General features: G+C 35.1%; 1 protein-coding gene across 10 annotated transcripts in view; it reads right to left on the bottom strand.

Annotated features, from left to right (window-relative positions):
* Positions 1–17,306, bottom strand: part of SOX5 (SRY-box transcription factor 5) — a 994,522-nt gene that overhangs the window by 778,276 nt on the left and 198,940 nt on the right. The window contains exon 4 of one of the 10 annotated variants that reach the window (XM_077870738.1): positions 1,209–1,284. The exons of the other annotated variants lie outside the window; for them this stretch is intronic. The gene's annotated coding sequence lies outside the window, so the exon portion shown is untranslated. The remainder of the gene's footprint in view (positions 1–1,208; positions 1,285–17,306) is intronic. 10 annotated transcript variants of the gene reach the window in all.

Here is a 17,306-nt window from a genome sequence, read left to right as displayed (position 1 = left end):
ACATAAAATTAACATACACTATGTCACAAAGGATGAAAAGGAAAAGAAAGAAAAAGAAAAAAAAAGGAAAAAAAACCCAGAAGATATAGACATAAAAGAAGTTGAGATAATTAAGAGTAATACAACAATCATGACAATAAATAAAAAGTTAAATTTTCCCCTAGGGAGCAAAAATCAGATTAGCTTAAGAACAAACTCAACAGTATTTCTATAAGAAGCATATATAACAGAAATATGCAAGACGAAAGGAGGAAGAAGGAATAGAACATGCCTAGGTAAGGGTATATGATCTGGGTCTTTAGGGCAGGATGCATGCTGCTTTCCAAGATGGTGAGACATGGAGAGAATGAGTCGGCTCAGGCTGCAGATTTGAAGCAGTCAGGACCTTAGTTTCCCATATCAATCCTGCCTGGGTCTTCTTTACTTCTCTCAGTAATAATGCAGCTATGACATTTTGCGTTGGCTTTCACTACGGAGTGAGCTTCCTAATTATCTATCTACAAGGAACCACTCAAATAAAAGCTCCATGAAAGCAGGGAGTTTGGGAGGTTAAGTTCAGGCCTTATCTTTAGAAACAACTTGGCACATGGCAGACAGGGCAAGGATACATTTTGAATGAATGCATGAGAAAATAAATGAAGATGTCTATAGCGTATGCTAGAGACCTAAACACAGTCCTCTGATTTGATGCATCTCCTGCCTCAAATTTCACTGAAAGGAGTAAAATCATTTTCTAAAAGTTACAAACACAAACACTGAGAATAAGGAAATTATCAGTTGCGAAGAGATTTCACCAAGTTTCCAGAAGATGGAAAGCAGATGGAGGAGCAATGACTGATGAAGCAGCCATAAGCCTGAATATAAATATACAGGGCTGCAGTTGAAAGGAAGCCAGTTTCACTATCAGAGCTCCAGCAGAGGAGGTATTAGGTACCATGGAGAAGTAGAGGTGGGCCAGAAACAGAAAGTACTCACAGAAGCACCTGGTAAGAAATAGTTTACTCCCCAAGTTCTATATTATCCCCATGTAAAAAATAATAAGTTCTTTATTAAGAACTTGTCCAAACTGTCAAAAAAGTAGGCCAGCTGGTGTGGAAGTCAACATTTCAGAGAAAAGTCTCCCCTATTTGACTTTAGCAGTCTTCCAAGGCAATGCAGGCAACTTACCTATTTTTAGCACTGAGTCAAGCCCCATTATTGTAACTTACCTTTGAAGTGGCGTTTCTGTTTCCCCACTCTTAAAAATGATGGCCAGCAATGGGTCACCTAATTTCTGAGAAAAGCCTAAAGAATAAAAGATAAAAACAAAAGCCCTCTGGAATTTATTAACAGAAAGAATAAGATCTTTAATATATTTGCTTCAGAGTCCACTTGTTAGACTCAAGAATGAATATCCAGCACCCATAAAGTAAGTTTATGAAAAAAGAATAACCGGAAAGTCCAAAAGAACCACAGGAAATTAAAATACAATTGCTTAGAAAAACAAAATTAATAGAAGTGTCTGAAGCAATGATGTGAATGTTTCCCGGAATATAGAATATATAGATAGGGTCAGAATATTTGAGAGAAAAAAAATTCTATAGTGGATCAAAACAGAAAGTCTAAGAGGCAGCCAGTATCACCACAAAAAAAAAAAAAAAAAAAAAAATGAAGGCTGTTATTCAAGGCAAAATAGCAAAGAATTTCCCAGAACACATGATAAATGTTATGGATGACCTAAAATACTTTAAAAGGGAAGGGCTAAAACATGTCCTCAAGAAATATGAATTAACCAGGCATCTGATTTTTAGCAGCATTGTATTCTAGAAGATGAAAGAACATGGTTTCAAAACTCTGAAAGAAAATAATTTTCCATCTTGAATTTTAAGCATAGCCATGCTATTAATCCAATATGAGAGGGAATAATGATAGTTTGAGATATGTGAAATCTATGGAGGTTTAAATGCAAGTAACTTACTTAGAAAGTTGTTTAAGGTGATCCACCAATAAAATTGAGAGAAAAATTGACAGAAACCAAGAAAGAAGAAAGTACGAAGAGTGAGAAGATAAGAGATCTGACCCAGGAGAAAAGCTAAGCAGTAAGCAGCAGTAAGACAGTCAAGATTTGAATAGGTGGGCAGTAGGCCTCCAGGGAAAAGGGGAAATGATTAGGATAGATAGTCTGACTAGAGGTCTGAAAAACTAAGAGGGTGCATTGAAGTGGCTGGTAGAGTAGCAGAATGTAGCAACCATTTGAAATATGCACTAGAAATTTCTCAATTGATACTGGAATCCAGAGAGTAGGAATATCCCAAACGTTCTCAACTGCATATTGGTTTTACCTTTTAGAATCACAGACCAAATCACAGAAGACTTAAGGACGGTAACAATACAGAAAATAAATGGCAACTGATAGTGTAAAAGCATTGAAATGCTGATAGAGATTGAGAACTAGAAGAAAGTCAAGAGAAGTATATGAAAAGATGAGAAGAAGAATGTGCTTATCCCAGAAAGTGAGTAATCAGGTAAATTGTCTATAATTGATTTAATAAGGAATGGAGGTTTTGATTTTGTTTGAAGTTGTTTTGAAAGAAAATCTTATCAAATTTCAACCAACATAATGAAAGCTCAAATACACATGAAAAACAATGAAAGCTGAAGAGTTAGCATATTCCAAAGTTATTACACTTCGGAATCCTAGTTTTTCCACCAACAAATTATTCTATACTTTTTTTAAGAATGAAGATATTAAGCATAGAAAATATAGAAAGCTACCATATTCATATTATCATGCTAGTTTAATAATGGTACTAAATTGGAGAAAAGCGCCAGCAAAAAGTACAAAATAAACTGATGATTTGCAAATTTAAATAAATTTCTAACAGGAATACTTTCTTAGAATAAAATTCTAATGAAAACTCAATATGTAAAATAGATTGAAATAGAAAGATTTTTGTCAAAGAGACAGCACATAAACCCAGCTCATTATAAATATAGATGGGAAAAGTCTAAATAAAATGCAGGCAAACTAAATGGTACCTTAAAAGATTTATCATTAATCCAAGAAGTAGTATATTACTAGTGTATCTATGAATAAAAAGATTCACACCACTATAATCATCTTGCTAGAGGATAAAATGGCATTTTAAAATATGAAAAAATCCACTTTATGTTTAACAACAACAAAAAATAGACTTTCAGTAAATTAAAAATGGCAGTATATAATTCATTAATAAAAATTATTTGTCTCAAAAAAATTATTTGTCTCAATCCAGCAGGCCAGAAAAAAACCCTAATATCTAAAAGATTTATTATACCAGTAACAACAGTGAAAAGACAAGGTTACCAGCTTTCAATATTGTTAGTTGTTTTTTGTTTTGTTTTGTTGGTTTGTTAATTGTTCTTTGGTAACAATCCCAATGGACATTTTTGGATATTTAAAAATGTATCTACAGTTCATCTAGGCCAAAAAATAACAGAAAACATCTTTAATAAGATTATTTAAGGGGGATCCCTGGGTGGCGCAGCGGTTTAGCGCCTGCCTTTGGCCCAGGGCGCGATCCTGGAAACCTGGGATCGAATCCCACGTCGGGCTCCCGGTGCATGGAGCCTGCTTCTCCCTCTGCCTATGTCTCTGCCTCTCTCTCTCTCTCTCCCATCCTCTCTCTCTGTGTGACTATCATAAATAAATAAAAAAATTAAAAAAAAAAAAAGATTATTTAAGGAATTATATCAACTGAATGAATGAGTGATATTACAGGTATGAAAACTGGCAACCAAAAAAAAAAAAACCTGACAACCTGATCAACTGAATAAAATAAAATGGAAGCGATGTCATATAATAGTATAACCCTGAAACAAATTCTAGTTTATATAATAATTTAATAGCGGGATTAGAGATCCCTGGGTGGCACAGCGGTTTAGCACCTGCCTTTGGCCCAGGGCGCAATCCTGGAGACCCGGGATCGAATCCCACATCGGGCTCCCAGTGCATGGAGCCTGCTTCTCCCTCTGCCTGTGTCTCTGCCTCTCTCTCTCTCTCTCTGTGTGACTATCATAAATAAATTTTTAAAAATCTTAAAAAATAGCGGGATTATTTAATGAATGGATGAGAGAACAGTTATTTGAGGAAAATATTATGCTGTATACCAAATTGAATAATAAAGGATTAAATGGGGCAGCCCAGGTGGCCCAGTGGTTTAGCGCTGCCTTAGCCCAGGGTGTGATCCTGGAGACCCGGGATCGAGTCCCATATCAGGCTCCCTGCATGGAGCCTGCTCCTCCCTCTGCCTGTGTCTCTGCCTCTCTCTCTCTCTCTTTCTGTGTCTCTCATGAATAAATAAAGAAAATCTTTTTAAAAAAATAAAGGATTGAATGTAACAATAATAATAAATCATTAAAAAGAAAATAAGAAGAAAGTATGCAAAAGTAGCTACAATTTCTGAATATAAAAGCAAGAGGAGAAATCAAAAAAGCAAAATCACAGATTCCATTGCATAAATAAAAACTTCCAATGAGTGCATTAAAATTATTTTCTCTCTCTCTCTCTCTGTCTCTCATGAATAAATAAATAAAATCTTTTTTAAAAATTAAAAGGCAAGTTAAAGACGAGAATATATTTACAACAAATATAAGAGAAAATTTAATATATTAAGAGCATTTATATTCATATAGAAATATATCTTAAGTGAAAAATGGAGGATGTGAACAGAACAGACTAAGAAATACAAATGGAAGTAAACATATAAAATGATTTAGCCTCACTAAAAATCAAAGAAGTGTCAAGTTAAAATGAGGGGATACCTTATAGTGCCTATCATTTTACCAAACACTAATATTAAATGTTCAGTTTTGGAAAGGAGACAGGGAAATCAGCTTTCAAATTTACACCACTGATGGAAAGGCACCAAAAGCCTGAAGAACAATGTTTTTTTGTCTTTCATTTAGTAGTTCCAGTTCTGAGGACATGTCTTTAGGAAATAGTCAAAGTTATAAACAAAGTTTTATGCATAAAGATATAATTTAGAGATGCCCGGATGGCTCAGTTTCGCCCAGGCATGATCCTGGTCCCAGGATGGAGTCCTGCATCGGGCTCCCTGTGAGGAGCCTGCTTCTCCCTCTGCCTGTGTCTCTGCCTCTCTCTCTCTCTCTGTCTCTTATGAATAAATAGATAAAATCTTTTTAAAAAGTTAAAAACAAACAACCTAAATGCCCACCCATGGGAGAAAGGTTAAACACATAACAATACATCATATAAACTAGACTATCCCCACATGATGACAAATTAAAACTCTCATTAACTAAGAATATTTAATCTCATGGAAAATGACCAAAATAGAAATTAATTAATAAATGAAATATATAATATCCTATTTACAGTTAAGATCCCAAATATATAGAAAAAATAGAGATCTGGATGAAAATATATAAAATAGTAATATTGAATTTTCTCTGGCTCTTGAGATAAGGTAATTTCATTTTTAGAGTACTCTTTATTTTCATAACTATCTGAAATATGAAAATGGTTCTTTTATTCTAAAAAATAAACATTATGACCATTTTGAAAATAATTAAAGAATTATTAGATCACAGCTCTTCTGTCTTCAATTCACCCATTCTAACGCTACCAATGACAGCAACAAAACTCCTTAGCATTATGAAAAAAAGTTGTTCTTTGCACTATCTCTCAATTCTTTGAGATCCAAAAATATAAGCCATTACAATATGCAGCACTGCAGTCACCTTGTAGCTCTTCAGAGATGTGAAGGGGGGGGGGCGGTAAGAGGGGACCCGGGGTGGGTGGGGGACTCTTGCTCCCTTCTCAAATCATTCCCCTTCCACCATAGGATTCTGAAATCTCTAGAAGAGAAGACACTGCCTTTCCTTTTCATTTTATTATATCATAGAAATAGCCTTATTGAGCATGGTAGCATGCATTAGGCAGGGTTAGATATACATTACATACATTAGCTTAATTCTCCCAACAACTAGTATTATTCTCATTTTACAGTTGAGGAAACAGAAGGTGGGAGAAGTTAAATCACTTGTATAAGGTCACTCCAAGATTAAGTGAGACTGTGGAGTTCAAACTAGGCAATTTGGTTCTAAGGTCTACCCTTTTATTAACTACTATGCTCTAACCAATTTGTCCTTGGAGAAAGTAACATATTTACACAAATTTACATTGGGGTATGAGAGGCTTCTTCACATTGAGAGGTAGGTTCTGATTGGAAGGAGAGTGCTGGTATTTTGAAGGACAGGCAAGTGACACTGAGAAATGTTTGGAAAACTTAAATTGTGATCTTAAATATAAACCTCATTATTTTTTCACTGTCCTCAACTCCACATATAAAAAAGGTTCCAACTAGTCAAATTTTCAATATAATTTCAAGGCTTAGAAATTGGAATATTTTATCAAGTATATTTTCAATAGCTGCTGGTTCTATGCTACGAATATTACCTTTTATGCATCCATAAAATTAAATTCCACTTGGTGCTAACATGCAATTGACTACTATCTCCTAAATTTAAACTTGGAAATAAAATATGGGATGTGATTTTTTTATGTCAAAGTTCAGCATAATATTCAGACAATCATTAAACGCTGCACCCAGAACTGCTCGGCAATATGGGGTTGGGGGGGAGACAAGATTGATTAAGACACAATCCTAGCCATTGCAGAGCTCCCATTTAAAGCATCCATTGAGAAGCAAGAAAATTAAAAAGGAAATTTTTGCATAAAGACTCATATACATCATTCAGGTGCAACTGAATATAGTATTCAAGCACTTTAGAAATTCTCATATGGTAATAATTCTTACTTCTATAAAATATATATTATATAAACCACTTTGCTTTACTACCTAAATATAGTTTGCAAAAAAAGAAAAGAACCCTCCCTCTTTTAGAGGTATAAGAAATAAGAATAAAGCTAAAATCTCTGAGGAGTATAAGAGGAGATGAGAGGACAACTTAGGCAAAGCTGTCATTACAGAGCAATGAATACAATCCTCTTTATTAACAAGAAACCAAGTTGAACAGGCAATGAGGGAGCCCTGATATTTCATAGTCAAACACAAACCTTTGGGCATTCTCCAAGCAAATAAGCTTGGTAAATGGAATGGTATTAGCCAAAAAAAATTTTTTTCATAGTGTAACCACCAAATGCATGCATTATATAAGTTTAAATTAAGCCACACATGGATGATTACAAGGAAACAATAAGAGCTGAGATTTCAGAGTTCTCTGTTGCAGTTAATGATCTAGATGGCAAGGGGATCATCACATTACCAAAGCTTAACCAGAGCCCAAGCAATAATCACTCACTTAATGTTTTTAAGAAAAATCAAAAAGATAATGTCTCCAGGGAGAATATTAGCAGAGTTTCCTTTGTCTACACGGTTTTTAATACCTGAACATATGAACATCATTCACTTTACTTCCTGGAATGTCTTTAATCAGACACCATCTCCAACTCATAATCCTCTGATGCATTAACACCATTATCCAGTTTATTGGTTTTATATCTCTGAATCCAACTTAAAAGATAGGGTTCTCACATTGCCTCTTTTTGGTTTGGTAGATATTACTTGAGTTCTTAAAAATGATATTGCTGCAAAATAGTCTGAAAATGACAATGTCTCTACAATAGGAAAGGAAATTTTGGCTAATAGGTAAAACTTCAAGGCACTAAAACTTTATTCAGTATGGTTTTTATTAGGTGAACTACAAATAGGTCATACAGTATAAACTAGCATTGTCAGTTATAAACTGGCATTAAGAAATGATGCACAACCTTCTAGAATCACATGTATTCATAAAATGTAAAATGTATACAATCACTTGGTTTGTTTGGTTTGGATTTGGTTTTGTTTTTTTTTTTTTTTTTTTTGGACATCAGATGAGTTATTTCACCTAGACTGAGACACAGTCCACGTTATTTTTATACATAAAATTAAAGGAGTAACACATTTTAAATCATTCATTTACAAGATTTCAAAGATCCTTCTTTTCTCTGGTTTTTGAAGCACACATATACATAATAAAAACTTTATTTATCTAGTTGAATATAAAACCTCTAAAACCCAGTATCAGCTCATTTCCAACATTCTTTAATATCGAGGCTTAGATTTATATAAACATTCACCGTTATAAAAAATTTTATTTTACAGCTATTGTAAAGATTTTACTTTATTGATGATTTGCTTATTTTTATTACTTTCTATACTTCACACAAGTTATTTGAAATCCTTTGTAGTATGTATGCTATGCTGTGCTAACATGCTAAAAGGCCAAGGTACCTATATAATAAAACCAGGCCAGATGAATCTGTGCTCTGTTCTACACATAAAACTCATTCTATACTATGTATATAGAATACATATGTATGTGGATGTGTATATATATACACACACGTGTTGTGTAAGTATACACCTATATGTATACATCCTAAAAAGAATATAACAAGGGAGACTAGTAAGATTCAGAAAAGTAAAATAAATATATTATGCTTTGGACCTTGGACCTGTAATTAGGAAATAAAAGCTATGCTTGAAATGGTAGCAGTATATCATACTATACATTTTAGTTTGATTAGAGTTATACCTGGATTTTGTTTTCAGGTTGATTATTCATTTTCATTTATTCCATAAATATAGATTGGTCATATACTATGTGTCAGGCAGTATGCTTGGGATAGGGTATAGTGCTGAAAAAGGCAGTTTCCCTGATCTCCTGGAGCTTACAAGTTTAACGGCACAAACAGACATTATACAAATAATCAGTTTCTGTCTCTTTGTCTCTCCCTCTCTGTATCATGCACCTCCAATCACGTACATACATACACAGTTACTGAGAAAAAGCACAGGATGCAGTGCAGCGGAAGTTCAGAGAACATATGAAAAGAATTTGACCCCTCTGGGAATCAGGAAAGGATTCATTGTAGGATTCTCTGGGCATATCTTGAGGTAGGAGCCAACGGGGCATCACTACAATGCGGAGCAGGAGAGAAAGCTAGAGGAGACAGTACAGTATATGCAGAGGCTCTAAGGTGAATAGGACTTGGTGATTAAAGTACAAAAAACAAAAAATGTAAATGTCAAGATATGAAGCCACAGAGATAGCAGAACAAGAAACTTTAAGCCTTATTAAGGAGTTGGAAGTTTATTCTGAGAGAAGCAGGAGCCACTGAAGGGTTCTTCAGAGGAATACTAGAATCAGATTTGCATTCTCCAGAGATCATTGGACAAAAGGAGGAAAATAAAACACAGAGATGATTGCACAAAAGGACACCATTATGTGGCATCTATGTTAGTATAGTGAAACGATGCTGGTAACACACTGGAATTACAATGATAGATGTGACAAGAAGACATGTGGGACGAGTTAGTCATCAGATGTAGGGGATGCTATGCTGTGCCATGAAGGTCTTCCTTTAGGATCCAAAGTCATTTCCCCAACTCTATGGAACGTTAGCTGCAAAGAGTTCACAACTGAGTCACTTCTGGAAAAATAGAAATTTCTCTTAGCTTAAGGAACTGCCTTCCCCAGGGTAAAATCCTCCCTGGCAGTAGCCAATACTGGATGTGAGCACATGGGGCAGGGTGGGTACAGTGGCTCAACCTGCTGATCTACTTTAAAGGGCTGGCCTTGGAGATCACCACCAAGATGATCCTGGCCTAATCCTGCCTGCCTCATCTCTTCCGTATGTTCCCAAGAGCCCCCTTCCATAAACTATCTGCACATAATCTCCCTCTTAGAGTCTCTTTTTGGGGAATACTTCTTAAAACATACAAGGGTTTTTGTGTTAGTTTGTTTTAAAATCATCCTAAGTTACTTCATACTCATTACTTAATAAACTGCTTTGAAAGGTAGTGTATCTATCTATAGAATGGACATTTTAATATCAACTTAGACCTAGATTGAACCAAATAAATGTAATTCTACTCAGTATGACAATATTATAGCAAAACTTTAACACTGGACTCATTACCCGGGGAATCAAAACCCAAGCAAGAAATTAGCTTGACCCAGTTAATCCACCTACAGACTTTTTGTTCGTTGGTCTCCCACTAAAACGAGTAAACACTGCCATTAAAATATCTGGGAGCTAAAGCTGGTGAACAAGTATATGACTCTGGTGTGAACCAGTAGACACTAAATGGGCTTGTCTGATCTATACAACAGAGCGTTCAACCCAGCGATTTGAGCACATCCTTTCTGCTTCGTTGGTCACCAATGGATTTTCTGTTAAGTTCAATTGAGTCTGGCACTCTTTTTAGCCTTTCTCTTTTGAGGGAAAGGCTGATGCTGTTTAAAGGTCTTACTAAAAAGCAGAGCCCTTTGATTGAGAACCTCAAAAAAGACTATATCAAGAGCACACCTTTTAATATAGAGCTACACACTCCCTTATTTTAAGCCCAGCAAGGGAAGCCTAATTGTCAGAAGGATTTTTTATTAGTTCATTTTTACGAAGTGCACATCCCCACTGAGGCAGTTGAATCTGGGGAGAAGACTCAGTGAGAACACTGATCCATTGTATAAATTTAGTGTACTCAGTGGTTCTAGTTCTAACAGCCATTTGGGGGGCAACCAAACCAAATTTGTATTTTTTTTTGGTTCTTAGGCCCTCCTAATCTACGAAAAAGACACAGTGTTATAGAAATGTCACAACACAAAAGTCCTTACATTGTGAAGTTATTTTAAAAGTGATTAGTAATCTACTTGCAATAGAGTTTTAGTTTGATAAGGTAAATGAGAACAAAAGTAGTTGATTAACAAAAAAGTCAAACATCGTCTTGGTGATACTCTTGTTTTTTTTTTTTTTAAAGATTCTATTTATTTATTCATGAGAAACACAGAGAGAGAGGCAGAGGGAGAAGCAGGCTCCCTGCGAGGAGCCTGATGCAGGACTCTATCCCAGGACCCGAGATCACAACATGAGCCAAAGGCAGAAGCTCAAACACTGAGCCACCCAGGTGCCCCTGATTCTCTACCTTTATCTTTCATAATTACGATTTAAAACAGAAAAAAAAAACCTAGTTAGCATTATGCCTCTCAATTGTCTGTTTGTTCTTAGACCAGACTAACCCTCATTCTGCTCATCACAGGGGATTAAAATTCACCCGTAATACTTCTCTAGGCTCCATTGCTAACTAGCCTTAAATCAAATTCTTACAATAAGAACTGGCAAAATAAAGTAAGTAGGAAGAAAGAGAAGCTTCTTTCTACTTCAGGAAACATCTTTACCAACAGCTGCATTCCCTTGGGGGGTCTAGTTCCCACAAATCAGCCCCTCCCTCTAAAGGCAGCTGACACTTTGAATCCAGCTCCTACTGGGCAGCCTTGGCTCCTGAATTCTGGTAACAATGCCTCCTCCCATAGTTCTTCCAGCTCTGAAGACAGTAGTTACTTCCTGCTATTGCTAAGCTTCATCTTAACTTTTAATTCCCTGTGTTAAATTCGCTGCATAGAACTATTGGACACGGGATCTGCTTTCCTGACTGGTCCCCAACTCACACACAGACAATCCAAAACTACTTTACAACCAGGCCTTAGGGGCACCGGGGTGGCTCAGTTGGTTATGTGTTGGACTTTTGATTTCAGCTTAGGTCATGATCTCTGGGTTGTGAGACCAGGCCCCAGTCAGACTCTGCACTCAGTGTGGGATCTGCCTGAGATTCTCTCTCTCTCCCTCTGCCAGTACCGCAGCCTGCACTTTTTTCTTTCTCTCTCGCAATCTCACTCTCTCAAATAAACAAATAAATCTTAAAAAAGGAAAAAAAAACAGACCCTAATTTATGGCCACATATTGTTCTAAGATGTTTTAAATTCTTAAGTTCTTTCTGCCAAGAATTTGTAGAAAATCTCAAATTATCAACAACACCAAACATTGGGATTGAGTTCCCAGATCAGTTCCTAAACTTTAATTAAAGCTTTTTAAAAATTTTGTCACTATTTTTTATTTTTCAGCATTACTATATATAATTGACAAATAAAAACTATAATATATTTAAAGTATGCAATGTGATTTTATATACATGTACTCTTTGAAAGGATTCCCCTCTGAGTTACCATAGCCATTATTTCTCATAGTCGATTCCTTTCTTTTTTCTGGTGAGAACATTTAAGTTTTCTTTTAGCAAATTTCAACACAGTGCTCTCAACTACAGTCACTGTGTTTATACATTAGGTCTTTCAGACCTTATTCATCTTACATTCATAACATATCCAAAATATAATGTTTCAAAACTTTAGTCTTCTTTCTCTTCATTCCTCACTCTTTGCACTCATTTCTTTTTTTCCTTTTTTATTTTTTAAGTAAGCTCTAAGTCCAACATGGAGCTTAAATTCATGACCCCAAGATCAGTCCCATGCTCTACCAACTAAGCCAGCTAGGCACCCTACCCTGTAGTAAATTTTAATTACTTCATCCAAGCTCTTTAATCACCAGTTTCTAACCAAATCTATATCCCCTCTCTGCTGAGATGCAGACTTATGTTATCTCCACTTTCTTACTAGTTATCTTCAATAGAATGTCCTATATGCAGAGCATATTTACTCTATCCTCACCTGAACCAATTATATTATCTTGCCAAATTTGTTCCTTTTATTATTCGCTATTAAAATCCCCCTAGTTATCATGGTCAAAAACTTTGACCTAATCCAAAGACTTCCCTCCTTTCTTTCATATTCAGTCGGTGTCTAAAACTTACAGATTATAGATCTTCAATATCCCTTACATATCATCGCTATTATCTATTCCCTCTGCCACTGCCTTAGTTGAGAAACTCATCTCTTCTTGTTTGGGTCACTTCAACAGCTTCCTAACTGATCTCCTTGACCTTATTCTTTCTACTCTTCCATTCAACTCCATACTGCAACCAGAGTGATCAATCTAAACTGTAAATCTGATTATGTCATTTCATGTGATTTGTGTTTATTTACAGGATCCACATAGCATTAAGAATATAGTACTAAACAGTAAATTAAAAGCTTTCTTTATCTGACTCCTACCTAATTTTCTTAGCCTCATCACTTCCCCATACCTACACTTCCCTCTAGCAACATTTCACTATGTTTATCTGATACCTACTTAACATCATTTAGGCCTGTGGCTTGGAACATACACATCCACTTTTTAAAACTACTAACTCTTAATTGTGCTAGAAAGTTTAATACTCATCTATCATAAAGAAAAAATATGGAAGTAAGAGGTTAATATTATGGATCTAAAGTGTTTTGTGAAGTAAGTACCAAGCTTAATGGTTTGTGTAGTTTCCCAGAGGTCCAGACTGTCTTCTTACTCAACTTCTCTGTCTTCTTCCACTTCCTATGATAGATCTTCATGTATCACTTTGGGTTCTTCTTCTAATAATTCATCCTCTCTACTTTATAATCTTTCAATCAAGGTCATGGCAACATAAGGAAAGAGAAGTTGGTTAAACTAGCTTGCTTCTTGGCTCTTTACCTCCTCCTGGCAACAACTCATATCCTTTCCTGGCTTTTGATTTTTGTTTGTTTGTTTGTTTGTTTGTTTGTTTAAATAGACTTCATACCTAGTGTGGAGCCCAAAGCAGGGCTTGAAGTCACGACCTTGAGATTAGGATCTGAGCTGAGATCAAGAATGGGGTGCTTGACCAACAGAGACACCCAGGTGCCCCACCCTTTTCTGTTTAAACTGAAAGCAATTCATTAGGGAAAGACAAAATGAGGACACAGAAGAAATTATATATATATATATATATATATATATATATATATATATATATATATATGTATATATATATTATTATATATTACATTATATATAATATATATAAGATTAACATAATCTATATGATTAATATGCTATATGTGAGGAATATATAATCATACACCTATATGATTGATAGGTGATAAATATGATAGAACATCTATCTATTTGTAGAACTGAGCTAGGGTGTCATAACATTCAGTCAATATCTTTAATCTTCTCTCAGCTTCAAATTTGGTAGGTTTTGTCTTTCAATTCTAAGGACAATATAGGCACATAGCAGAGACTTAATGTTTACTAAACAAATAATTCAAAGAATGTTCCTGTCAAAAAATAAACTTCTCTGGTTGAGTCACAGCTAAGAAGGTGGAGAGGCTGCTTTGAGGGGACAAATTCAAGGCAGAAATAGGCAGCGGAGAGGAAAATACTCAGTGGGAACAGGGGAAGCAACATTGCAGCCAGGAAGCCAACTGTAAGTTTTATAAATTGTTAACTTGGGGATTGTTGGCAAACAGGTTTTAGTGCTACTTTATAATTTTAGAGGATTTAACAATTTAGACACTTGAGAATACACTGTCATACTCATCAAAGATATGAAAATGATGTAAAACACAAATGATGCCTTGAAAATCTCCTCTATATTCCTTCTATTTCCACTATGTGTTCTCATTGCTACTTGGCCAGCTTGTGATTTGGTATTTGAAACAAGATGGGACAATGTGAAGAGCAGTTCTAGCACCACCAAGCACTATACTGTTCCCTTTGAATAGTGCTGCACCAAGTTTCCAAACTGGAGAGGAGTACAGATGACCACTGTGTCACACCGTTTAACTTGACAACACAAAACCAGAGAAACCAGCCTCTGTGATCTTATGAAAGAGTCTTGACCTTTTTCAAACATTCAAATGACTGTACAGTTCTCATCAGCTATAGAATGCTTCTATGCTTCTCATTCTAAGTGGAATTCGCCAACTGAAAGGGATGTGCTTGGGTGGTCTTTTTTTAGAGCACACCAATGTGCTCTGAATAACTGAAAAATATTTTTGACAAAGGTCAAAAAGGCTTCAGGCGGAAATACAAAACAAAGGCTTGTACTTTAAAAGCAAAACTTGGAGGATGTTGATTTTGCACCCAATCATAAAGCATATTATTGAAAATGAACTCTTATCAGCAAATAAAACCATCTGGGCCTCAGCTATACTTATAAAGAGGAAACCTAAGTTGCTTATAAAGCCCCCCCCAAAATCCTACAAAAGAATGTGTACACATACCATATGGTATGAGACTCTTTTATTCTTTTTCTTTGAGAGTCTTTTAATGTTTAAAAAAACCCACCCTATTTACTCAGCCTGATTACATGCTAATGGCCAAGAAAACAGACTTTTCTGTTTAAATGCATTGTGATGCTGTAAAGCCATCCTTCTCAAACCGGAGTGTTCACCATACTCCTGGAGATGGGTGGTGGTATGATGGGGTAAGGGAATATCATGGGTGAGACAAGTGATAACTAATATGTTTGGCTGGGAAAAGAAAATTAAATAATTTCAATGTAATTCAAACATAATTTTATTTTAGCATCAACACAACTATATTGTAGGACAGAGCCAAAAATCACAGATATTTTATCATAGATATTAGAAGTTCATAGAACTTGCACTTTCCAAGATTTCAGATGACCAAATTTTCAGGGCATATCTCTTACTATACAAACTCCAAGGTCCAGTTCAATTTCTAAGTGCCTGAGCCCTCTCCAGAGACTCCAGCTCACCCATCCCTTTTTCTCAACTGGTTTTCCACTGCACACCCACTCAAAAAGTACTTGCTTGCTCTATTATTTCATGCTTTAATTGAATTCCAAACTATTAAAAATCTCATTGAGTCATGGTCATCATATCTTTTCTTCTTAATGATTATATGAAGAACTACCAAAAGTAGTTTTAACAATAAGACTATGAATACTAATACTCCAATTTTAGTATATGTGCTGCCGAAGCGAGCACTGAATACTAATACTCCAAATGAAAAATTTAAAAATTAACATTGATGATTCTTTAAAAAAATGATAGTATTCTTGCACGTAACCATTTAGTCCTAGAATCTAAAAATACTTTAAAATATTAAATATTTTTATTCACATTATTTATTTTGAAATACTTAAATTTTTAAATGGCACGCAGATAAACTATGAAGTTTATGCCCACTTCACTGAAGACATTAATAGAATTATAATGAAGAAAGACATATAACTCTCAGGTACTACCAACTTAATATTGTTCACATTAGCTGTACACTTGTTCTGTTGCTCCTTAAACACACCTATTCCTTCTTCTCTACTCTTGTGCATTTAGTGTAAACAGGGAAGCCCAGGGAGGTGTCCTTCTCATTTCATTCCATAAATCACTCATACTGCCCTGTCTCAGTGTTTGATTGTCTGGTACAAATATACTTACACTTCATCAACTTTAAGTTTCCACTGACATGTCATCCCATTATGAATCTGTTTCTGCTTTTCCTCAAAGTCAAACTTCCAATCTTCCAGATTCAGATTCCTCTATTGAAATGCAGGGGAATGAATATCATTGATGCATTTAGGGAAATTTTCCCAGAATCCTTCCACATTACTGATAATCTGAGACAAATGTCAGATGAGAAGTGGGTAAGAAAGGTCAAATGACAACTTTCAGAACTACTATGATGTTCTGAATCTTAAATAGTAGAGAATAATATTATAAACTAGGATAAAATTTCCAGACACATTTGAAACAGAAAAAATATACATATACAATGCAGAATACAGTATAAATGTATTATTCTATGAAAGTAGATATACATCTTTTCAGGGCTATTAAGACTTTAAATAATGGGGTTTTTCCCATCAAATGTAAAGGGGTATTTAATAATAAAATACATGTTTGAATTTTAATAACTTTTGCTTTTACTTAAAAAAAATATTTAAATGATGACAACTGTCATTTTGATAAACTTTAAAATTCTGTATGTTAATAACTCTAATATGAGACTACAAATATTAAACTATTTGTCATGAATTCACACTGCTAAGTGAAGTTCTAGACATTTTCAGCAAAGTTCCTAATACTAATTACTTAAACTAAAGCCTCCAGAGTCTCTGAAACCACTGTAGTGAGGATTAATGAACTGACCTGGTCTCAGAAAACTTCCAGACATGCTTTGAAGTACTTTCAAGTATAAAATGAATGCAATGTTTTAAGAAGTGGTTCACTGGTATTTTACCAAGGTAGACAGATATAAAGGAAAATTCTTTCAGGTTGCAGTGACTTCAGTAATAACATATAGTTAATAAATAAAAATGAAACTTCATCAAGTAAACGCACCACTTCTCAATATTTTTTAATTGTGCAGTAAGAGACATCTGAATCCTAACATCAATAGGTGAGCCAATTACTATTTTTGAAACAAAATGGATATAGTTTGTGATCTCCTAAGATATAAAGAGCCCTACAGAAAAAAGCTAAAATGTGATGGTGATAATGCAGTCCAAAATCCTTCCATGTCTAATGGTCCTTCCATGATCAACCTTTTCTCTCTCTCTCCA

The sequence above is a fragment of the Canis aureus genome, chromosome 25, assembly GCF_053574225.1.
Source record: "Canis aureus isolate CA01 chromosome 25, VMU_Caureus_v.1.0, whole genome shotgun sequence".
NCBI lineage: Eukaryota > Metazoa > Chordata > Mammalia > Carnivora > Canidae > Canis > Canis aureus.
This window is presented reverse-complemented; position numbering and strand designations above follow the sequence as displayed.